This window comes from Hordeum vulgare, chromosome 2H, assembly GCF_904849725.1.
Source record: "Hordeum vulgare subsp. vulgare chromosome 2H, MorexV3_pseudomolecules_assembly, whole genome shotgun sequence".
Taxonomy (NCBI): domain Eukaryota; kingdom Viridiplantae; phylum Streptophyta; class Magnoliopsida; order Poales; family Poaceae; genus Hordeum; species Hordeum vulgare.
In genome coordinates, this window is record NC_058519.1 from 468844648 (window position 1) to 468869699 (window position 25052).

Consider the following 25052-nt stretch of genomic DNA (forward strand, 5'->3'; position numbering starts at 1 on the left):
CTTGCCGGTAACGAGATTGAAATAGGTATAGGGATACCGACAATCAAATCTCGGGCAAGTAACATACCGAAGGACAAAGGGAATGGTATACGAGATTATATGAGTCCTTGGCACAGAGGTTGTACCGATAAGATCTTCATAGAATATGTAGGATCCAATATGGACATCCATGTCCCGCTATTGGATATTGACCGGGCGGTGTCTCAGGTCATGTCTGCATAGTTCTCGAACCCGCAGGGTCTGCACACTTAAGGTTCGGTGACGTTTCAGTATACTTGAGTTATAGGTGCTGGTGACCGAAGTTTTGTTTGGTCTCCTGAATGAGATCACGGATGTCACGAGGGTTTCCGGAATGGTCCTGAAACGAAGATAGGTATATAGTATTGTTTCATTTGGCTTCCGGAAAGATTTTGGGCATTACCCGCAGTGTACCGGGAGTTACGAATGGGTTCCGGGCTTTTACCGGGAGGGGCCACCCACCCGGGAGAGAACCTAAGAGGCCCATGGGTGACGCACCAACCCTTGGTGGGCTGGTGAGGCCATCCCAATAGGACTATCTCGGCCAAGAGGAAAAATCAAAGGAGAAATAAAAAAAGAGGAGGTGGGAAGGAAGGAAGGGACTCCTCCTTCCAAACCGAATTGGAGTAGGAGTCCCTCCTCCCTCTCTCGGCCGGCTCCCTCCTACTTGGAGTAGGAGGCAAGCCCTACCCCTTGGCTCCTCCTATATATACTAGAGGTTTAGGGCTTTTTGAGAACAACTTTGCCACGTGCAAACCTAAACCTCTACTTCGTAGTTCTTCCTCTAGATCGGATTTCTACGGAGCTCGGGCGAAGCCCTGCATGAATAAGATCATCACCATCACCGGCGCACCGTCTCGCTGTCGGAGAACTCATCTACTTCCCCGTCTCTCTTGCTGGATCAAGAAGGCGGAGATCGTGATCGAGTTGTACGTGTGCTGACCATGAAGGTGTCGTCCGTTCGGTGCTAGATCGGGACGGATCGTGGGACGATGGTGATTTGAATGACGAAGCAATTCCACTACATCAATCGTGTTTCTTAATGCTTCCCGCTTAGCGATCTACAAGGGTATGTGGATTCGATCTTCCTCTCGTAGATGAACATCACCATGATAGGTCTTCGTGTGCGTAGGAAATTTTTTGTTTCCCATGCAACGTTCCCCGACAGTGGCATCATGAGCTAGGTTCATGCGTAGATGTAATCTCGACTAGAACACAAAAGTTTTTGTGGGCGTTGATGTTCGATTTGCTGCCCTCCTTGGTCTATTCTCGATTCGGCGATATTGTTGGATTGAAGCGGGTCGGACCAACCTTACTCGTACGCTTACGAGAGACCGGTTTCATCCACTGACATGCAACTTGTTGCATAAAGATGATTGGCGGGTGTCTGTTTCTTCAACTCAAGTTGAATCGGATTTGACCGAGGCGGTCCTCAGAGAAAGGTTAAATAGCAATTTGCATATCACTGTTGTGGCTTTGCGTAAGTAAGATGCGATCATACTAGATACCCATAGCAGCCACGTAAAACATACAACAACAAATTAGAGGATGTCTAACTTGTTTTTGCAGGGTATGCATGTGATGTGATATGGCCAAAGACATGATGTGATATATTGGATGTATGAGATGATCATGTTGTAATAGTTAAATATCGACTTGCACGTCGATTCTACGGCAACCGTCAGGAGCCATAGGGTTGTCTTTAAACTAACATTTGTCCTTGCAGATGTGTTTACTATATTGCTAGGTTGTAGCTTTCGTAGTAATATCATAGACAGCACGACAACCTCGATGGCGGCACGATGATGGAGATCATGGTGTGGCGTCGGTGACGATGTAGATCATGTCGGTGCTTTGGTGATGGAGATCAAGAAGCACAAGATCATGGACATATCATGTGACTCATGAACTGCATGTGATGTTAATCCTTTTATGCACCTTATCTTGCTTAGAACGACGGTAGCATTATAGGGTGATCCCTCACTAAAATTTCAAGATAAAATTGTGTTCTTCCCGACTATGCACCGTTGCGACAATTCATTGTTTCGAGACACCACGTGATGATCGGGTGTGATAGACTCAACGTTCACATACAACGGGTGCAAAACAGTTGCACACGCGGAACACTCGGGTTAAACTTGACGAGGCTAGCATGCACACACATGGCCTCGGAACACAAGAGACCAAAAGGTCGAGCATGAATTGTATGGTTGATATGATTAACATAGAAATGTTTACCACTGAAACTACACTCAATTCACGTGATGATCGGACTTGAGTTAGTGAATTTGGATCATGCCACACTCAAATAACTAGAGGGATGTCTATTTGAGTGGGGGTTTATTAGTGATATGATTATCTGAACTCTAATTGCCTTGAACATAGTCTAAGTAAAATTTGCAATATTTTTATGTTGTAGATCAATGGCTCGTGCAGTAGCAACCCTGAATTTCAATACGTTCCTAGAGAAAGCTAAGCTAAAAGATGATGGTAGCAACTTTGTAGACTGGGCTCATAATTTGAGGCTTATCCTACAAGCTGGGTAAAAGAATTATGTCCTTGATGTGGCACTAGGAGATGAACCACCCACTACGGCGGAACATGATGTTTTGAACGCTTTGCAAGCGCATAAGGAGGACTACTCAGTAGTTCAATGTGCAGTCTTATATGGCTTAGAACCGGGACTTCAATGACACTTTGAACGTCATGGAGCATATGAGATGTTCCAGGAGTTGAAGTTTATCTTTGAGAAGAATGCCCGGATCGAGAGGTATGAGACCTTCGATAAATTCTATGCTTGCAAAATGGAGGAGAATTCGTATGTCAGTGAACATGTGCTCAAAATGTTTGGGTACTCAAACCGACTATCTGACTTGGGGATTGATCTCCCGCAAGAGATTATCACTGACAGAATTCTTCAATCATTTCCACTGAGCTACCAAAGCTTTGTGTTGAACTATAATATGCAAGGGATGAATAAGTCACTCGATGAGTTATTTGCGATCCTGAAAGTCGCTGAGTCAGAAATCCAGAAAGAACATCAAGTGTTGATGGTCAATAAGACCACTAGTTTCAAGAAAAGTGGCAAAGGCAAGAAGGGTAACTCCAAGAAGAGCGGAAAAACTGCTGCCCCTCCGACAAAGAAACCCAAGGCTGGACCTAAGCCGGAAACTAAGTGCTATTATTGCAAGGGGACTGGTCACTGGAAGCGCAACTACCCCCAAATATTTGGCTGATAAGAAGGCGGCCAACGCCAAACAAGGTATATGTGATATACATGTTATTGATGTGTACTTAACCAACTCTCGTAGTAGTTGATAACCTACAAGTGTAGGGGATCGCAAAAGTTTTCAAGGGTAGAGTATTCAACCCAAATTTATTGATTCGACTCAAGGGGAAGCGAAAGAATATTCTCAAGTATTAGCAGCTGAGTTGTCAATTCAACCACACCTGAAAGATTCGTGTCTGCAAGCAAATATCAGTAGCAAAGTGGTATGATAGCAATGGTGCCAGAAAAAGGTCTGTTGACGGCAGACTATTCCTGACTTGTTGTATCAATGGCGCCAGAAAAGTCTTGCAACACGTAACAACAAAGTAGCAAGTAACAGCAGTAGTGACAGCAGTAGCAAGGAACGGCAGTAGTGACAGCAGTAGCAGCAAAGTAATGTAGCAAGGACCAGTAGTAAAAGACTCGTAGGCATTGGATCAGTGATGGATGATTATGCCGGATGTGATTCATCATGTAACAGCTATAACACAGAGAGATATGTAACTAGCTCCCGTTCGTCAATCTAATGTAGACATGTATTCTGTATGTAGTCATATGTGCTTAGGGAAAAGAACTTGCATGACATCTATTGTCCATCCCTCCCATGGCAGCAGGGTCCTAATGGAAACTACGGGATATTAAGGTTCTCCTTTTAATAAAAACCGGACCAACGCATTAACACTTGGTGAATACATGAACTCCTCATACTATGGTCATCTCCGGGAGTGGTTCTGGCTATTGTCACTCCGGGGTTGCCGGGTCATAACACATAGTAGGTGACTACAACTTGCAAGATAGGATCTAAAACACAGCTTGCCGTATCGTAAAACGCGATGAATCCTTCTCCCTGATTTTTCTGGGTGAAATGGAATATATAGAGCTGAGTTTGGAGGCGTGATGTCTACTACGCAACCTTCTCCTTGTAGACGTTGTTGGGCCTCCAAGTGCAGAGGGTTGTCGGACAATAGCAATTTTCCCTCAAGTGGGTGACCTAAGGTTTATCAATCCGCAGGAGGCGTAGGATGAAGATGGTCTCTCTCAAGCAACCCTACAACCAAATAACAAAGAGTCTCTTGTGTCCCCAACACACCCAGTACAATGGTAAGTTGTATAGGTGCACTAGTTCGGCGAAGAGATGGTGAAACAAATGCAATATGGATGGTATATATAGGTTTTGTAATATGAAATTACAAAAACAGCAAGGTAACTAGTAACAAAAGTGAGAACGAACGGTATTGCAATGCGTGGAAACAAGGCCTAGGGTTCATACTTTCACTAGTGAAGTTCTCTCAACAATGATAACATAATTGGATCATATAACTAGCCCTCAACATGCAACAAAGAGTCACTCCAAAGTCACTAGTAGCGGAGAACAAATGAAGAGATTATTGTCGGGTACGAAACCACCATAAAGTTATTATTTTTGATCGATCTATTCAAGAGTTCGTACTAGAATAACACCTCAATCTCAGAATCATCTATTCAACCAACACATAGAACTTCAAAGAGTGCCCCAAAGTTTCTACCGGAGAGTCAAAACGTGTGCCAACCCCTATGCATAGGTTCCCAATGTCACGAGCCCGCAAGTTGATCACCAAAACATACATCGAGTACTCACATGAATCCACGTGTGCCAACCCATATGCATAGGTTCCCTAATTTCACAAACCCGCAAGTTGATCACAGCAGATAGACACGTGCAAGACATACATCAAGTGTTCTCGAAGACTCAATCCGATAAGATAACTTCAAAGGGGAAACTCAATTCATTACAAGAAGGGAGAGGGGGAAGAACATCATAAGATCCAACTATAGTAGCAAAGCCCATGGTACATCGAAATCAAGACATCTCAAGAACACGAGAGAGAGAGAGATCAAACACATAGCTACTCGTACATACCCTCAGCCCCGCGGGTGAACTACTCCCTCCTCGTCATGGAGATCGCCGGGATGATGAAGATGGCCACCGGAGATGGATTCCCCCTCTGACAGGGTGCCGGAACAGGCTCCAGATTGGTTTTTGGTGGCTACGGAGGCTTGCGGCGGCGGAACTCCTGACCTAGGTTTATTTCTGGGGGTTTCTGAATTTATAGGAATTTATGGCGGTGGAATTGCGTCAGTTGGGCCCACGAGGAGGTCACAAGCGCGCACGGTGCGACCAGGGGGTAGGCCGCGCCCCATGGGCTTGTGACTCCCTCGTGGCTTTTCTGGCCTTCTTCCAAAGCTTCGGGGGTCTCTTTTGGTCCAAAAAAATCATCGTAAAGTTTCATTCCATTTGGACTCCGTCTGAAAAAGGGTCAAAAACACGGAAAAAACAGAAAGTGGCACTTGGCACTTAGTTAATAGGTTAGTCCCAAAAAAGATATAAAATAGCATATTCATGCATATAAAACATCCAAAGTTGACAAGATAATAGCATGGAACCATCAAAAATTATAGATACGTTGGAGACGTATCAAGCATCCCCAAGCTTAACTCCTGCTCGTCCTCGAGTAGGGAAGTGATAAAGACCGAATTTTTGATGTGGAATGCTACCTAGCATTGTAGCGACCCGACTCAAGAGGAGTCAAGCCTCTGTGTTTCTGTGCCATCCCTAGATCAGTATGCTGGCACACACAGTACATCAATGTATATATCAAAGTGCAATCACATGTAAAATAGCGTAAAACAGATATATACCTTAAATATCTCAGCGGAAGCGGTCAAGGGAGTGGAGTCCCAATAAACACCAACGGCAAGTTGAGTGTAGACCGTAACCCTGAATCGTACTCTTACTCATCGAAGAAAAAATATCTGCAACATAAGACGTTGCAGCCGTGTAGGTCAGCATATTGAATATGCCGGCAAGTCACATAAGAGAGGGGGTAAAGTAATAATCAACTATCTCTACATGCATATTTGGCCGGTGGAGCTAAGTTTTGCATAAAGCTAGTTTTATCCTACAACAAAGGGGTCGAAAGCAAAATATTACTACATAGTTTGTTGTTAACGAGATGGTTCCGCCAACCAGTTCTCGTACCCGAATAGTTGTTAACACCCACATCATTATTAAGTTGTGTCGAGAGTTCAGGGGAAATTCAATGCCTTCGGCTCAAGTTGTCCATGACCGTGGACACGGCTAATCGATTAGGTTGGGTACTCTGCAGAGTTTTGCACACGTTCCCCACAAGATTTGATCACCTCCGGGTTTGTCCTCGCACTTCAGGGTGTTTGAAGACCGGATGATCAAAACATGGTCTTTCAACGGGTCCCTCTGAATCCCTGTCGGTGCCCATCCAATCCTACCGTTCGTCTACATCTGCTAGCACCGCCAGTCCAGAGTCACCGCATTGTCCAACCAAGCCAGAGCCCATAATGACTTGTGGCTGTGCAGGTAAGCCTTGAGTCTTGAAGTCTCCGTCCGTCCCTTTGAGCCTGGGTGAAGCTTTCCGCAGGATGACATGGCCTCTCCAGCATCCCGGGCATCCACTGGGTTTTCCAGGGAGCCGGTCAACCGTCCTTCACCCAGTGTTGCATTGCGTCCGAGGTCTTGAAAATCTTGTCTTAACCGGTCTTGATTATTATATCAACCTCGCATCACTCGTGGTATACACTCAACCGATGACCCGTCTACTCAAGCATAGCATTAAGAAATTGTCGTCCCGGGGCCAAGTATCGGGGTTGTTGTGTTCCTACCACATGATACTACAACTTATACTAAAGTTTCCAAGTACCTAGGCAGCATGCAATTGGGCATAGGATGGTAGAACTACGATTCATAAAACATAGGTGATAGTATGATCAAAGTGACTTGCCTGGTGATGTTGACGAAGAAGAATTTCTCGAGAAAATAACTTGATAGACTACTCGTCACTCTCCGATGAAATCTATATAACAAACATATCATTCACATAAGCACTCATACTAGCAATCATTCTAGCAATCAAAACAAAAGAGAGAGCGAATAGAAATCCCAAAGAAACTTCAAATAAGACTAGGGAGTTTTCTACTACGTCAAACACTAAATGGTTTTTGTCCAACAGAAAACAATAACAAGGAACTAAGATATAAGTTTAACTAAGATAAAATAAAGTATTTTTTTCACAAAACTATTTAAAAGTATTTCCAAACGGGATTTGAAACCGTGGAGAAACCAATTGCAAGTTATCAGGGAACTAGAATTGATGTCATGATAACAAATAAAATAAAAATAAAAACTTGTTGAGAACCTACTGTTTAACTAACAGAAACTAAACATAAACTTTCTGAAATATAAAAGAAATTAATTTAAAAACAATTATAGAAAAAATAAATAGCCATAATCCTAAAAGAACTAAAACAGAATCTGTTTTGGTAAAAACACCAAGTAAAAATATGTAAAAAAAACTGAAACTGAAACTACTGAAAGATATGATCAATAGGAAGCAGCAGCAAAAAGAATCAAATTAAAAGCTATTTTTAAACTCCCGGAATAAGCAAAATAAGCTTCAATTCAAATCTGATCTAACTCAATTTTTATAAATCCAAACATAGAAAAATTATATATCTACAAAAACTACATAAATTTGTGATCCAATGCAGAAAGAATCACCTAATTCGGAGTTATAGACTAATAGATATGAATTTTCTAAGATTGCAATTTTCTGAAAAAACTGCAATACGGGATTTCGTGAATCTCACCGGAGTTAGTCGCCGGAGTTGGAGAAGACGACGGGAAGGTGGCTCCGGTGGCCGGCCGAGGCAGCGGAGGGGTCCAGGTGGGGGAGGAGGGCTCCGGCCGAAGGTTGGTGGTGTCGGCGGGGCGTGGGGCGACGGGAGGAGGCAGCACGACCTCCGGCGAGTTCCTGTACAAGATGAACTCCGGCGAGGCGGGGGCTGCGGCTAGGGGCGAGGAGAGGTAAGGTTCTTGGGGAAAATGGATAGAGGAGGGTGTGGGGGTTCTTATAGGGGTGACGGGAGGTGCTGGGAGGGAAAGTGCTTCGCGAATCCCGGAGGTGGGGATTCTCCTCTCCATGGAAGGTAAGTTCTCTGTCACGTGGAGAAGAGATGGAGGTAGGAGATGATCTCCTGTTGGGCCAAAATAGGGAAAGGTTTTAATGGGCCAGGAGGTATTCCTAATAAAAGTGATTTCCTTCCTATTTTCAAAACTAGGAAACTAAAACGTTAAAAAGGAAAGCAAATCAATTCGGAATAAAGAGTTTTTATATACTAAAATTATCAGAAAAATATAATATAAATGATGGGCATTTTTCCACGGCAAAAATAAAAACTTCAGAAAAAATTATTTTCACAAATTGCCTAAAAGGTTTATTTTCTTTTGCAAATAATTTTCAAATGACCCTCTCAGTTTTAGGGTTCAAATAACATTCAAAATGCCCGGGTATTTGAGGGTCATGTTCCTCCGCTCTTTTCTGTTTGACCGAATGTATTTCCCGGCATTTTCTTGCGCGAAGAAAACGAATGGAAATGCAAAAAGAATTCAATGCAAATATCTCCGTTCAAATTCTTTGTAGTTGAAGAAGTCATGTCATCTTCTCTCTTTGTTTTTAAAATCTTGAAATTGAATTCACCGGAGAAGGGGAAAGTCATTTTATTCCCTCTCATTCAAAAGTTTTGAGAAGTTTCAAATTTCACACAAGTTTCAGTCACTCAGCAAACAAAAAAACAATCAATCTAATAATTATATTAACATTCCAAAATTTATAATTTTGGGATGTTACAAGCATAGTTATCCTTTGCAACTTCTTTCACGTGACATGAATGTTCAGATCCGTAAGATTCGAAACAGTAGTTTGCTATTGACATGAAAACAATAATACTTCAAGCAAACTAGCAAGGTAATCATGAACTTTCAAAATAATAAGGCCAATGAAAGTTATCCCTACAAAATCATATAATCTGGCTATGCTCCATCATCCTCACACAACTAATGTAAATCATGCACAACCCTGGGATTGGCCAAGTAATTGTTTTTGCACTCTTACTTTCTCAAACTTTTTATAACTATCACGCAATACATGAGCGCGAGCCATGGATATAGCACTATAGGTGGAATAGAGTGTGGTGGTGGTTGTGAGACAAAAAGGAGGAGATGGTCACATTGACTCGGCGTATCAAAAGGCTATGGAGATGCCCATTAATAGATATCAATGTGAATGAGTAGGGATTTCCATACAAGAGATGCACTAGAGCTATAAGTATGTGAAAGCTCAAAAGTAGAACTAGTGGGTGTGCATCCAACTTGCTTGCTCACGAAGACCTAGGGCAATTTTCAGGAAGCCCATCATTGGAATATACAAGCCAAGTTATATAATGAAGATTCCTGCTAGAATGTGGTAGTGACAAAGCAAGAAGCTCTCAATCATGAAGAACATGGTGCTATCATGAAGCACAAGTGTGGAAAAAGATAGTAGCATTGTCCCTTCTCTCTTTTTTCTCATTTTTTTGGGGCTCTTGGGCCTCTTTTTTTTCTCTTTTTTTGTTTTCTCTTTTTTTTATTTGGGCTCTTTGGCCTCTTTTTTTTACTTCCTCACATGGGACAATGCTCTAATAATGATGATCATCACACTTTTATTTACTCACAGCTCAAAGCTTTAGAACAAGGATGACTCCAGAGGAAATGCCTCCGTGCAATGATCTAGCGTAGCAATGACAACAAAAAACGGACAAGCCATGAAAACATCATGCTAGCTATCTTACGATCATGCAAAGCAATATGAAAATGATGACACAAGTCATGAGACGGAACAGTGAAGGTTGCATGGCAATATATCTCGGAATGGCTATGAAGATGCCATAATAGGTAGGTATGATGGCTGTCTTGAGGAAGGCATATGGTGGTTTGTGCACCGGCGAAAATTGTGCGGTACTAGAGATGCTAGCAATGGTGGAAAGGTGAAAGTGCGCATAATCCATGGACTCAACATTAGTCATGAAGAACTCATATACTTGTTGCGAAAGTTTTTATTAGTAATCGAAACAAAGTGCTAAACGCATACTCCGAGGGGAAGGGTTGGTAGGTGTTAACCATCGCGCGATCCCGACCTCAACACAAAGGATGACAATCAATAGATCAATTATGCTCCGACTTCCTAAGATAGTGGTTCACCATACGTGCATGATACGGGAATCACTAACTTCAACACAAGTATTTCTAGATTCACAACACCCTACTAACATAGCTTTTAATATTACCAAATCCATGTCTCAAAACTAATTGAGAGGAATCACGACTTCTCTTTCTACTCAGTGCACATGAAGATGGAGGTTTTTGTATCCTCTTTGGGTACCTATCACATTTGGGACTACTTTCATAGCATAAGCCAACTACCAAATCACGCACTGCCGTGCTCTAAAGATATAAGTGAAGCACAAGAGCAAAAGTATCAAGCTCAAAAGATATAGGTGAAGCACTATGAGCATTCTAGCAAAATCACGATCAGTGAATGTCTCTCTCTCAAAAAGGTGTGAAGCAAGGATGATTGTGACCAAAAAAAAAGAAAAGACTCCTAAGATACAATACGCTCCAAGCAAAACACATATCATGTGGTGAATAAAAATATAGCTCCAAGTAATGTTACTGATGGATTGAAGACGAAAGAGGGGATGCCTTCCCGGGGCATCCCCAAGCTTAGGCTTTTTGGTGTCCTTGAATTTGGCTTGGGATGCCTTGGTAATCTCCAAGCTTGAGCTCTTTACACTCCTTATCTCATCGTCCATGAGAACATCACCCAAAACTTGAAAACTTCACAACACAAAACTTAAACAGAAACTCGTGATAACATTAGTACAAGAAAACAAACTACCACTTATTTTGGTACTGTAGAAAACTTGAATTCCATCTATATTGATGACGGGCTACTTTATTCTCACTTTTCCATGGCTAGTACCCCCTGATACTAACCATAGTTTCATCAAAACAAGCAACCAACTCAACAAAAACAGAATCTGTCAAAAACAGACCAGTCTGTAGAAATCTGTATACTTCGTATACTTATGGTACCTCAAAAAATCTGAAAATTTACGACGGCCTGGGAAAAAAGCATATCAATCAGAAGCAAAAAGAATCAACTCAAAAGCTCTTTCTGAATAAAAATGAAAAATCATCTCGTGAGCGAAATGTTTCTGTCTTTTTCCAGCAGGATCAAACAACCATTACCGAGACTAGTCATAAAGGTTTTGCTTGGCACAAACGCTAATTAAAACACGAAAACGACAATCATAACAGAATTATGATGGTGTGGAAAAAAGCAAAACAGAAAGCAAAAAGCAAAAATAAATTCATTGGGTTGCCTCCCAACAAGCGCTATTGTTTAACGCCCTTAGCTAGGCATTGATTTCAATGATGCTCACATAAAAGGTAAGGATTAAAACACAACGAGAGCATCATGGAGCATGTGGATAGCACATTTAAGTCTAACCCACTTCCTATGCATAGGGACTTTGTGAACAAACAACTTGTTGGAGCAAGAGTCAACTAGCATAGGAAGGCAAAACAAGCATAGCTTCAAAAATTTCAACACATGGAGAGGAAGCTTGATACTATTGCAATAAGTAGAAGCATATGATCCTCTCTCATAGTAATTTTCAGTAGCATCATGAATGAATTCAACAATATAACCAACACCTAAATCATTCTTTTCATGATCTACAAGCATAGAAATTTTACTACTCTCCACATAAGGAAATCTATTCTCAAGAATAGTAGTGGGAGTATCGTAAAAGACTTGAGCACTACAAATTGTGTCCATAATGAAAAAGCAAGGTTTAGCAAAGGGGTTTTCGAAAGTATGACAAGTTTTATCATCCCTCTTCTTCAAAGCATAAGTATCCTCAGAATAATCATCATAGATAGGGGGCATGCTTTCATAAAAATGATTTTGATCATTCAAAGCGGAAGAACTAAAAATATCATCTTTATAAGATATAGCATCCCCAAGCTTGTGGCTTTGCATATCATTAGCATCATGGGTATTCAAAGAATTCATGCTAAGAACATTGCAATCATGCTCATCATTCACATATTCTATGCCAAGCATTCTATGTAATTCTTCTTTCAGCATTTGAGCACAATTTTCCTTCCCATCATGCTCACGAAAGACATTGAAAAGATGGAGCATATGAGACATCCTCAATTCCATTTTTTTGTAGTTTTCTAGCGAAAGAACAAGAAACAAAAAGATTTGATTGCAAGATCTAAAGATATACCTTCAAGTGCTAACCTCCTAGAAATGCTTCGTTGACGGGATGTTAGTGCCGCTTACCTAGCCTCCCCGGCAACGGCGCCAGAAAAATGCTTGATGTCTACTACGCAACCTTCTCCTTGTAGACGTTGTTGGGCCTCCAAATGCAGAGGGTTTTAGGACAGTAGCAATTTTCCCTCAAGTGGGTGACCTAAGGTTTATCAATCCGCAGGAGGCGTAGGATGAAGATGGTCTCTCTCAAGCAACCCTGCAACCAAATAACAAAGAGTCTCTTGTGTCCCAAACACACCCAATACAATGGTAAGTTGTATAGGTGCACTAGTTCGGCGAAGAGATGGTGAAACAAGTGCAATATGGATGGTATATATAGGTTTTTGTAATCTGAAATTACAAAAACAGCAAGGTAACTAGTAACAAAAGTGAGCACGAACGGTATTGCAATGCGTGGAAACAAGGCCTAGGGTTCATACTTTCACTAGTGAAGTTCTCTCAACAATGATAACATAATTGGATCATATAACTAGCCATCAACATGCAACAAAGAGTCACTCCAAAGTCACTAATAGCGGGGAACAAACGAAGAGATTATTGTCGGGTACGAAACCACCATAAAGTTATTCTTTCTGATCGATCTATTCAAGAGTTCGTACTAGAATAACACCTCAATCTCAGAATCATCTATTCAACCAACACATAGAACTTCAAAGAGTGCCCCAAAGTTTCTACCGGAGAGTCAAAACGTGTGCCAACCCCTATGCATAGGTTCCCAATGTCACGAGCCCGCAAGTTGATCACCAAAACATACATCGAGTACTCACATGAATCCACGTGTGCCAACCCATATGCATAGGTTCCCTAATTTCACAAACCCGCAAGTTGATCACAGCAGATAGACACGTGCAAGACATACATCAAGTGTTCTCGAAGACTCAATCCGATAAGATAACTTCAAAGGGGAAACTCAATTCATTACAAGAAGGGAGAGGGGGAAGAACATCATAAGATCCAACTATAGTAGCAAAGCCCATGGTACATCGAAATCAAGACATCTCAAGAACACGAGAGAGAGAGAGATCAAACACATAGCTACTCGTACATACCCTCAGCCCCGCGGGTGAACTACTCCCTCCTCGTCATGGAGATCGCCGGGATGATGAAGATGGCCACCGGAGATGGATTCCCCCTCCGGCAGGGTGCCAGAACGGGCTCCATATTGGTTTTTGGTGGCTACAGATGCTTGCGGCGGCGGAACTCCTGATCTAGGTTTCTTTCTGGGAGTTTCTGAATTTATACGAATTTATGGCGGTGGAATTGCGTCAGTTGGGCCCACGAGGAGGTCACAAACCCGCAAGGTGCGACCAGGGGGGTAGGCCGCGCCCCATGGGCTTGTGACTCCCTCGTGGCTCCTCTGGCCTTCTTCCAAAGCTTCGAGGGTCTCTTTTGGTCCAAAAGAAATCATCATAAAGTTTCATTCCATTTGGACTCCGTCTGAAAAAGGGTCAAAACACGGAAAAAACAGAAATTGCCACTTGGCACTGAGTTAATAGGTTAGTCCCAAAAAAGATATAAAATAGCATATTCATGCATATAAAACATCCAAAGTTGACAAGATAATAACATGGAACCATCAAAAATTATAGATACGTTGGAGACGTATCAAGGCGGTGCAGCCTCGTGGGCCCCACAACCCTGGTTGGTGCAGCCTGGGGGGTGGCCGCGCCGTCTGGGCTTGTGGCCCACTGGCTCACCCCCTCCGGTGGATCTTTGCGCAGGTATTCTTCATTAATTCCAGAAAAAATCTCCGTAAATTTTTAGGTCATTCCGAGAACTTTTATTTGTGCACAAAAACAACACCATGGCAATTCTGCTGAAAACAGTGTTAGTCCGGGTTAGTTCCATTCAAATCATGCAAATTAGAGTCCAAAACAAGGGCAAAAGATTTCGGAAAAGTAGATACGACGGAGACGTATCAGTAGTGCCCGGGTATTTCATACCGGTTTTGTTTCTCACATTTGCAACTCGAAGCTGGAACTGCGAAATAAACGAAGGCTGGCGAAGGATGAAGTGACGATGCGCGTGGGAAATGGTTCGAAGGTTGGTGCAATCGCCGTCGACACGGTCTCACTTCAGTTACCATCGGGATTAGTTATGAACTTAAACAATTGTTATTTAGTGCATGCGTTAAGCATGAACATTATATTTGGATCTTGTTTATTGCAAGACGGTTACTCATTTAAGTCAGACAATAATGGTTGTTCTATTTATATGTCGGGGGGATAACCCCGGGGTAGGCTCATCAAGCCTGTTCCTTCATTTTCGGCCCAATGGACATGAAGACACGGAGATTCTCAAGGCCCAAGTCTTCTGGCCGGCTAGGCATCACCTGCCGGCTGGAAGACGAGGCGGCCACCTTTCTGGCCAGACAGGCAACCCCTGCCGGCTAGAATCCAGGCGGCCTCCCATTCAGACCCGGCCTGGTCCCGCCAGCCGGACTAAGGAGGAGGAGGCCACCCTCAAGCCAGCAGACCAAGCATGCTAGCCGGCCGAGGATCACAAGTCACATCAGATCGTAGGTCAGGAAGGGACCTCACGATTAAAGGTACCTACGCGTCAGCAAAGGTACATGATCAGGGTACCCGGCAGGTACGAGCGTCGGCGGCCACGCCGCTGACCTACCCCGGCTCTGATCCATCACCTAGCATGATGTCGGACCGTCACACTCCCACTCCATTACTGCACTCGGCGTGGGGAACAGTGGAGGCGGTCATACTGCGTGCCCATGAAGAATCTCGCGGGGCGACGCTCGACGTACAACGCGTGCTCAGCGTCAACCTTACGCGGGAGCCCCATTGGCCAGTCGGCAGGTCCCACCAGCAATCGAGACCATGCAGCCGGCGGGCCCCTCATTGACAAGACAAGACCCTTGTGGGCCCGTGGCCAGCCGGCGAAGCAGCCAGCCGGGTCCCACGCATGTACCCTTTATCCATATTGTAGGCCGGCGGGTTTGTCTATAAAACCCCCCGGCCGCCCCCCATGCAAAGGGGCCGATCACTTACCAGTCAGTCAACACTACACACTCACCAACCCACACAGAGAGAGAGGTAGAGACGAGTCGGCTACTCCCCTCTTCCTCCTCCCAACACAGCTCCAGGAGCGACATTGTACTCTGCTCCCATACATCAAACACACCAGCAGGATTATGGGTATTATCTCTACCGAGAGCCCTGGACCTGGGTACATCGTGCGTCCCATGCATGTACCAACCTCGTTCCCAGCACCCACCTTTGTCCCTTCGGTTCTCACCGACTTTAGCCTACCCATGGCATATGTTGTGAGTATTCACCGACATTTGGCGCCCACCGTGGGGCCGATCGCGGCATCGGCTGGCTTCACGCGCTGGGCGGGCCCCCGCACCTACACCACCAGATGCATCGCGTCCGGATCAGTTTGCATGCCCGTGGAGCTCGCTTTTGACGAGGCGACGCCCATGATGATCGACGTCCCCGTCCGCCATGCGGATTCGGACGAAGATTCTGATGACGAGGCGCTCCCTAGCATCGTCGTTGCCGCCATGGAGAACCTCAGCGTCCTCTTCAGCGACCTTCGTCTAAACGACGGCCCGCGCTACTTCAGCGAGGACTACGACGTTGAGGCGCTCTGCGCCAGCTTCAGCAGGCTCTCTATCGCTGAGATGCCTACCCACGACGTTTACCCGAGTAACGTCCTCATCTTTGACGTCCCTCCGCCGTCGGTGGGGTTCTTCACCCCATACCACGTTGCTGCCGTCTCCAACACCGTGGAGGTGATGGTTATCAGCGCCGGCACCAGCACGGCTCCCGGCAAGGCCTCCACAGGCGCCAGCGAGCCCACTGCGGCCGCCGCCGACACTCTTCGGGACGCCATCGCCGGCCTGAAGACACCGGTCACCGCTTCCGCCGACCCTGCAGACGCTCGGGCCTCGCTGGAGGAGGTTCGCAAGCGTATCTTGGAGGAGGGCATCGCCGTGGCCTCGGCGAAACGTCGGTTGGAGGCTACACATCGTGAGTATAACTCCGCATACGGTCTTACTCCGATTTCCGAGGCCCCCAACCGGCTTGGATCGGTCCGCAGCCGCGGATGGTTCGTCGCCGAGGTTCTAGGCGGGGACCTGCGCACCTACGAGACTCCTGCGGCCAACATGCGGGCAGCACAGGCGGCCATGGAGGAGATGGCAAGCCTGGAAGGCGAGGAGTGCGCCTTCCAGGAGAAGCGTGTCAAGGATCTCCTTGACGCTGCTAACCAGCAGCACGCTCGGTTCGACCCCGGTCAGGCTCAATCAGAGTCCCCGGGGCCGAACTCGAGGGCTCGTCGCAACCCTAACGGCCAGCACCACGCCGAAGGATCTTCCTCGCATCGCCCTTCCGGCTGGAGGGGCGAGGGAAGCCAAGACCGGCGCTCGCAACGCCAGAGCGAGCACACTTCGGGCTTACGTCGCGGAGGCAACGAGGGCGATTCGGAGTACGGAGATCTTCCCCCGCGAAGAACTCATGCCTCCGGCTCCCGAGGCGCCTCCCCTCTCGCCACCGGGGCTGGCGCCCCCGCCACCCAGGATGAGCGGGACGCTCGCCGGCGTATCATCGCCCTGGCCAATTCAGCCCTCCTTGAGGAAGATGGACCCGTCGGTCCAGCATGCGTCGGCCCCCGGATCCGAGGGGATCCGTTCCCCCGAGGTTTCACCTTGCCTCGGGATACGCCGAAATACAACGGCACGGCCAAGCCAGAAGACTGGCTGATCGACTACACCACGGCTGTAGGCATCGCTAGGGGCAACAAGCGCGTAGCGGTTCGCTACGTGCCACTCATGCTGGCCGGCTCGGCCCGGACTTGGCTTAACAGCCTCCCGGCTGGCAGTGTCAACTCCTGGGTGGACTTCGAGGAGGCGTTCGTCCGCAACTTCACCGGCACCTACAAGCGCCCTGGTCGGCCCCGCGAGCTGGCCATGTGCGTCCAGAAGGCCGACAAACCCCTCCGCGACTACGTTACCCGATGGACTGAGCTCTACAACTCCTGTGAGGGGGTGCATGAGGTACAAGCCATCCAGTACTTCATCGAGGGATGCCGAGACGGCACCCTCCTCAAGCACAAGCTAATGTGCGCCGAGCCCACCTCTTTGGTGGTGCTCATGGACAAGGCGGACAAGTATGCCACGGCCGACTCCGCAATGCGCATCAAGGTGACCGCCTTGGACAAGGTTGTGCCTGCGCCGGCTACTCCCAAGCCAGCTGGGGACAACCGAGGCGGCCAGAATAACTACAAGTGCAAGGCGGATCAGATGGATCCCCGCTCCAACAACAAGCTAGTGGCCAATGTGGAGGGCGAGGCGTCGGCTTCTCAAGCCGACCCCCCACGAAAGCGTCGCAATCAAGGCAACCCCAACTGGCTGCCCAAGGAGCCTCTCGAGCAGCTGCTCGACGCCCCCTGCAAGATACATTCTGGGGCGCATGCCGGCTGTCGCAAGGGGAGGGCCTGTCGGCTCCTCCGGGTGCGCAGGTGGCGCCCCGTGCACCGGCTCCCAATCACGCTCCGCTTCCGCCGCCACCGCCTCACGATGACGGTCCTCACCCTGACGACTATCCTCATCACGACGGAGCGTTCGTCGTCTTCGCCAGCGGGCGACGACAAACACAGCCTGCACCAAAGACGGCGCGAGGTGAACGCCACTATCCCCCCGGTTCCCCAGTACATGCATTGGTTTGACAAACCAATCACGTGGAGCCGGGTGGACCATCCTGCGGTGATGCCCAACCCGAGATCATAGCACTCATCCTCGACCCCACCTTCGCCTCCAAAAGGCTCACCTGCCGATTCTCCCAGGTGCTGGTCGATGGCGGCAGCATCATCAACATCCTCTACCTCAACACTCTCCGCAAGCTCGGGCTCACGGAAACGGACGTCCTGCCAACCAGCACTGTCTTCCATGGCATCGTGCCTGGTCAGTCATGCTCACCCATCGACAAGATCCAGCTGGACGTCCTCTTCGGTGACAAGGCCCACTTTTGCCGAGAGTCCATATGGTTCGAGGTAGTGGACCTCAGTAGCCCGTATCACGCGCTGCTGGGAAGGCCGGCTCTGGCCAAGTTCATGGCTATCCCGCACTACGCCTACCTGAAGATGAAGATGTCGGGTCCCAAGGGCATCATCACTGTTGTTGGCGACTACAAGAACTCGCTCGAGTGCGCCCAAGATAGTAGCCGCCTCGCCAACGCCTTGGTGATTGCCGAGGAGAAGCGGCAGATCGACGGGCTCATGGCCCAGGCTACCGAGCAGCCGGCGATTCCTTCTCCTCCGTCCCAATTGGCCGGCGAGGGCTCTTTCAAGCCGGCTAAAGAGACCAAGCAGGTCCCACTCAACCCTGCCAACCCAAAGCAGTGCATCACCATCGGGGCTGGCCTCAGCCCCAAATAGGAAGGCGAGCTCGTCGACTTCCTCCGTGAGAATCGGGACATCTTTGCATGGTCCCCCAAGGACATGCCGGGTGTTCCGAGGAAGTACGCCAAGCACAAACTTCATGTCCGACCGGATGCAAAGACGGTGAAACAACCTTTGCACCGCTTCGCCGAGGGGAAGCGGCGCACAATCGGAGAAGATATCACCCGGCTCCTTGCAGCCGGCTTCATCATGGAGGTTTTCCACCCGGACTGGTTGGCGAACCCAGTCCTGGTGCTGAAGAAGAACAACACATGGCGAATGTGCATCGACTACACTAGCCTGAATAAGGCCTGTCCGAAAGACCCTTTCGCGTTGCCTAGGATAGATCAAGTGATCGACTCCACAGCAGGCTGCGAACTGCTGTCGTTTCTGGATGCTTATTCAGGCTACCATCAAATCAAGCTGGATCCAGCTGATCGCCTGAAGACCTCCTTCATCACACCCTTCGGGGCCTACTCCTACACCACCATGACGTTCGGTCTGAAGAACGCAGGTGCGACATTCCAACGCTGCATGCAGCAGTGCCTACTGCCACAGATTGGCAGAAACATCCACATCTATGTGGATGACATCGTCATCAAGACGAAGCACCACTTCAGCCTCCTCGACGACCTGCGGGAGACATTTTCCAATCTACGCGAATACAAGATCCGGCTCAACCCTGAGAAGTGCATCTTCGGGGTCCCAGGCGGCAAGCTCTTGGGGTTCTTCGTATCCGCCTGCGGCATCGAAGCGAACCCTGAGAAGATAAGCACCATTGAGCGAATGGTGCGGCCGGCTCGGATCCTCGACGTCCAGAAGTTTGCCGGCTGCTTGGCATCCCTCAGCCGGTTCGTCAGCCGGCTTGGTGAGAAGGCCCTTCCACTCTACCAGCTCATGAAGAAGACGACGAAGTTCGAGTGGAACGACCAGGCGGACGAAGCCTTCCGTGGCCTCAAGCGGGTAATCTCGAGCCTGCCAATCTTGGCAGCCCCATCTGAAAGGGAACCCATACTCATATACATCGCGGCGACCACTCGCGTGGTCAGCGTAGTGCTGGTAGTTCAGCGTAAAGAGGAAGGCAAGGCCCTGCCAGTGCAGCGCCCTGTCTACTACCTTAGCGAGGTCTTGTCCGCCTCTAAGAAGAACTACCCTCATTATCAGAAAATGTGTTATGGTGTTTACCTTGCTGCAAAGAAATTAAAACAATACTTCCAAGAGCATGCCATCACTGTGGTGAGCACTGCTCCGCTCTCAGAGATTATGGGCAACCGTGATGCCATGGGCAGAATCACCAAATGGTCCATCGCCATGGCGGACCATGATATCCGGTACGAGCCTCGCACCGCCATCAAATCACAGGTGGTGGCCGACTTCTTAGTCGACTGGGCCGAGACCCAGTTCGAGCCACCGCCTCCAGACTCCATGCATCGGCGGGTGCACTTCGACGGCTCGAAGATGCGAACAGGACTAGGAGCCGGCATCATCTTGACGTCTCCAAAAGGAGACCAGCTCAAGTACGCTCTTCAGATCCATTTCGCCGCCTCCAACAATGTCCCCGAGTACGAAGCACTGGCTCATGGCCTCCGGCTTGCCAAGGAGATTAGCATCCGGCGGCTCATATGCTTCGGCGATTCAGACTTGGTGGTGCAGCAGGTCTCTGGCGAATGGGACGCCAGGGACGCCAACATGGCGAGCTACCGCTTCCTCATCCAGCAGCTCAGCGGCCCCTTCAAGGGTTGTGAGTTCCACCATGTTCCGAGGGCGCAGAATGAGGCGGCTGATATGCTGGTGAAGATTGGCTCCACAAGACAGGCCATTCCAGCCGGCGTCTCCCTCGAGCAACTCCAAAAACTGTCTATCAAGCCGTCTCCTGAGTCGGTATCAATCTTCGTACCGGCCGACTCTACGATACAAGCGCCGCAGGCTCCGCCAGTTATGCCAGCCGTGGGCCCCACGCCAGCTGCACTAACGGCACCGGCTCCAAATGCGGCACCGACTGAGTCTATGGTGCAAGCGCCGTCGGCTCCACCAACTACGTCGGCTTCGGATCCTAATCCGGCTTCATTGGTCCAACCGACTCCAACAGCGGCACCAGCTACAACGACAACTCTGGGTCTGTCCGGGCTCGAATCCTCCCAGTGGGTGGACGTCATGGAGATAGACGGTGAACCGGCTCCAACAATAGCACCGGAGACGCCATCAAGCTCGGGGGCTGCAGAAGCCCCCAACAGTCAAGACGAAGCAGAGGCAACCCTTGTGTCGGCTCCATCATGGGCTCAGGCCATTCTGGCCTTCCTTCTTCGCAGCAAACTTCCTCAGAACGAGGCGGAGGCAAGACAGACCCAGCGCAAGTCCGCCGCCTACGCCAGCATCAATCTCGAACTGGTACGACGCAGCACGACCGGCGTGTTCCAACGCTGCGTCGAATCAGAAAAAGGGCAGGAGATCCTCAGAGACATCCACCAGGGGGAGTGTGGGCATCATGCCGCCTCCAGAACCCTGGTGGCCAAAGCATCCCGCCATGGATTCTACTGGCCCACGGCCCTCGAGGAGGCTGTGGGTCTGGTGCACAAATGTGAAGGCTGCCAACGCTTCAGTGCACAAAGCCATATGCCGCCTTCAGCACTGAAAACCATTCCCTTATCATGGCCATTCGCCGTCTGGGGATTGGACATGGTTGGGCCCTTCAAGACGGCTCGCGGAGGGATGACACATCTTTTGGTAGCCGTCGACAAGTTCACCAAGTGGATCAAAGCCACACCTATCAAGAAACTTGACGGCCCCACTGCTGTCAGGTTCATCACAGACATCTTTGTTCGATATGGCGTTCCCCACAGCATCATCACCGACAACGGCACCAATTTCGCCAACGGCGCCCTGGCGCTCTACTATTCCAAGGTAGGCATCCGGCTCGACTTGGCCTCAGTGGCACACCCTCAGTCAAACGGCCAAGAAGAGAGGGCCAACGGCCTGATCCTAGCCGGCATCAAGCCAAGACTGGTGGCACCACTGGTTAGGTCAGCCGGCTGCTAGATTGAAGAACTGCCAGCTGTACTATGGAGCCTCCGCACCACACCCAACCGGTTGACCGGCTTCACTCCATTCTTTCTGGTATATGGGTCCGAGGCTATTATCCCCACAGATGTCGAGTTCGACTCGCCTCGGGTCACCCTATACACAGAAACAGAGGTGAAGGAGGCCAAAGAAGACGGTGTGGATCTCCTCGAAGAAGCAAGGGACTTGGCTTTGAGCCGGACGGCCATCTACCAATAGAAGATGAGATACTACCACAGCAAAAGGATCAGGCGTCTCTCTTTCAGAGAGGGAGACTTGGTCCTCAGAAGAATCCAGTGCACTGCCGGCCAGCACAAGCTCTCACCCCCCTGGGAGGGACCCTTCATCATTAGTAGGGCGCTGCACAACAACGCTTACTACCTGATTGACGCCCAGATGCCAAGGAAGCGCAAGACGGACGACTCTGGCCAAGAAACGGAGTGCCCATGGAACGCGGCGTTGCTTCGCCCGTTCTATTGCTAAAAGGCAGAAGACAAGCAAAGGAAAGAGCATGCACATGTATCTTCCTCCCTCTTCAGGGAACAACAAAGGCAATAAAAAGAACATGCTCCATGTTTCTTTTTGTCAAGAGTTTTCACTCAGTGTACGGGCTACACAGCGTACCACCTCTTGCCGGCTTAATCAAGCTCGGAGGCTACACAGCGCGGCCCCTTGCTAGCTTTAAACAAGCTCGGGGGCTCGCCAGCCGCCTGAACGGTCCACCCTTGTAGTCGGGCACATAGTGTACCGGCTGATTCCTGGTCCTTCGCTCGAGCCTGCGGGCTGGCTCCGGTCGCTCGGTTCGTGAAGTGACGCCAGGTCAGGTCGAATACATGCACAGTCCGGCTATACTTGGGACGACCGGCTCGGGCTGGCTCGATCGTATATACGATCTCATTCAAGACTCAAGATGGCCTCTCACTGCCGGGAACAACAACTACGACGAAAAGAGCATGCTCCATGCCTCTTCTTGCTAAAGAGTTTTCACTCAGTGTACGGGCTACACCGCGTACCACCTCTTGCGGGCTTAATCAAGCTCGGAGGCTACGCAGCGCGGCCCCTTGCTAGCTTTTAACCAGCTCGGGGGCTCGCCAGCCGCTCGGACGGTACACCCTTGTAGTCGGGCACATGGTGTGGCGGCTGAATCCTGATCCTTCGCTCGAGCCTGCGGGCTGGCTCCGGTTGCTCGGTTCGCGAAGTGACGCCAGGTCAGGTCGAATACATGCACAGTCCGGCTATACTTGGGACGACCGGCTCGAGTTGGCCCATTCAAGCCGGCCTTTGATTGACTTATGTCCTGTTCTTTATGTCTTGATGGCTTCAGATAAGAGAAGTCAAGCAGGAATCAAAAGACGGGATCATAAGACAATACGCTTGGTGACGAATATAATGTTGAATATATACATTCATAAAAAGCATTGGCCCACGGCCCACGTTCGTTACATCCCTCCATGGGTAGAACCAAAAACACAAAAGGACACTAGTTACGGGACATTAGCCTCAGTGGTCGTCTCAGTTGCTGCTCCTGATGTGGTAGCATCGCCACCTCCGACTCCTCCCGAGGTGGTTGCGTCGTCTCCCCCGCTGCAGCCCCCGGCTCCGCTGATCCCGGAGTCGGCATACGCCCCACCGCTGGAGGCAGCTACAGATTCCGCAGCCCAGGCCGCCTCGTCGGAGCTACCATCGACGTCGTAGGGTTGAAGGCCATGCAGATCTTCAGCGATCACGCCGCCATCTTCACCCCGCTCCAAGACGAAGTTGTCCTAGGCTGCGTACTCAGCGACGGTGCTGGCTCTCACCCGGAGCTCCTCCTCCATGCCTTGCAGCTCCACCTCTGAGCCGTCGCGCTGGGCAACCAACTTGCCCAAGTTCACGTTACGATACCATGACTTGGCCAAGCGCAGGGCCATATAAGCCCCAGACCGCGCTGTGGAGGCATGCCAGGCGTCCAGACGCTCTCCACCCGCTGCGATCCAGCGGGCAAGCCGGCTCATGGTCGTCGGACCCACGCCCTCCGGCCACAGGGCCGCCACCAACGACGAACCTGCGACCTGGAGCTGAGTCACAAACTCGCCCAGGACGTGCAGGCGGGCCCGAAGGCCCACTCCGATCTCCTCTACGCTCCAGCCGGAGGTAGTATCCACCTCCTGCCCGTCCGTGCGGCGCTCCTCACGGCACACCTCAACGGCGGTGTCGGCTGCGACCTGGGTCTCGGGGAAGATATCTGGGGTAAAGGCAGCCAGGATGTAAGAACACAGCAAGAGGAGGAGATGGCAAAAAGACTAAACACAAAACAAGGAAAAGAGACCCACGCTGGAAGGCGCCGTCGATCTCATGAGAGACCTCGAGGACCTCGCGCTCCCGCACCTCACTCGCATGAGTGAGGCGGGCGATTTCCTCCTGGAGGGTCACGGCGGACTCCAGCGCCTTGGCCACCTGCGCTTGCTTCTGGGTAAGGGCTTCGTCCTTCGCCCTCAAGGCGGCGTCCTTGAGGTTCACCTCCTCAAGATGAAGCAACGCGAGGCGGTCCACGTCGGCAGAGTAGGAGGCCTCCTTCTCGTGCAGCGTGGCTCACAGCCGCTCCAACTCGACCCGGCCGGCCGCCTCGAGCTCCTTCTTCTCCGCGTGAAGAAGTTCCAGATGTTCTTGGAGCCGGCCGCCGGTGTCGCGCAGGGCATCACGCTCCGCAGCAACCTCGCCCAGTCGGGCTTCAAGCTCGGCGATCCGGCTATCAGCCCCCAGGTGTTGGTCACGAAGCTCGTTGTACGCCTGTACCTGAGCATCATAAAGTGCCTGCCAAGGGGGAGAGAAAGGGAACAAGATTAAGATTCGACCTGGTTAAAAGCCTAACCAGCCCGATTCTCGGGGGCTACACCCAGTGGGTGCGCTTGCGCGCCCCCACTAAAGAAAACTGTGCAGGGAAAAAGGCCTCCAAGAGATTTGGACCGGTTGGCAATCAACCCGCCCGATTCTCGAGGGCTACACCCAGTGGGTGCGCTGTCGCGCCCCCACTGACGTCAAGAGAAGAGAAAAAGGTGCAAAGAAAAACCAAAAAAGGCAAGGCCTACCTGGGTGCGGGC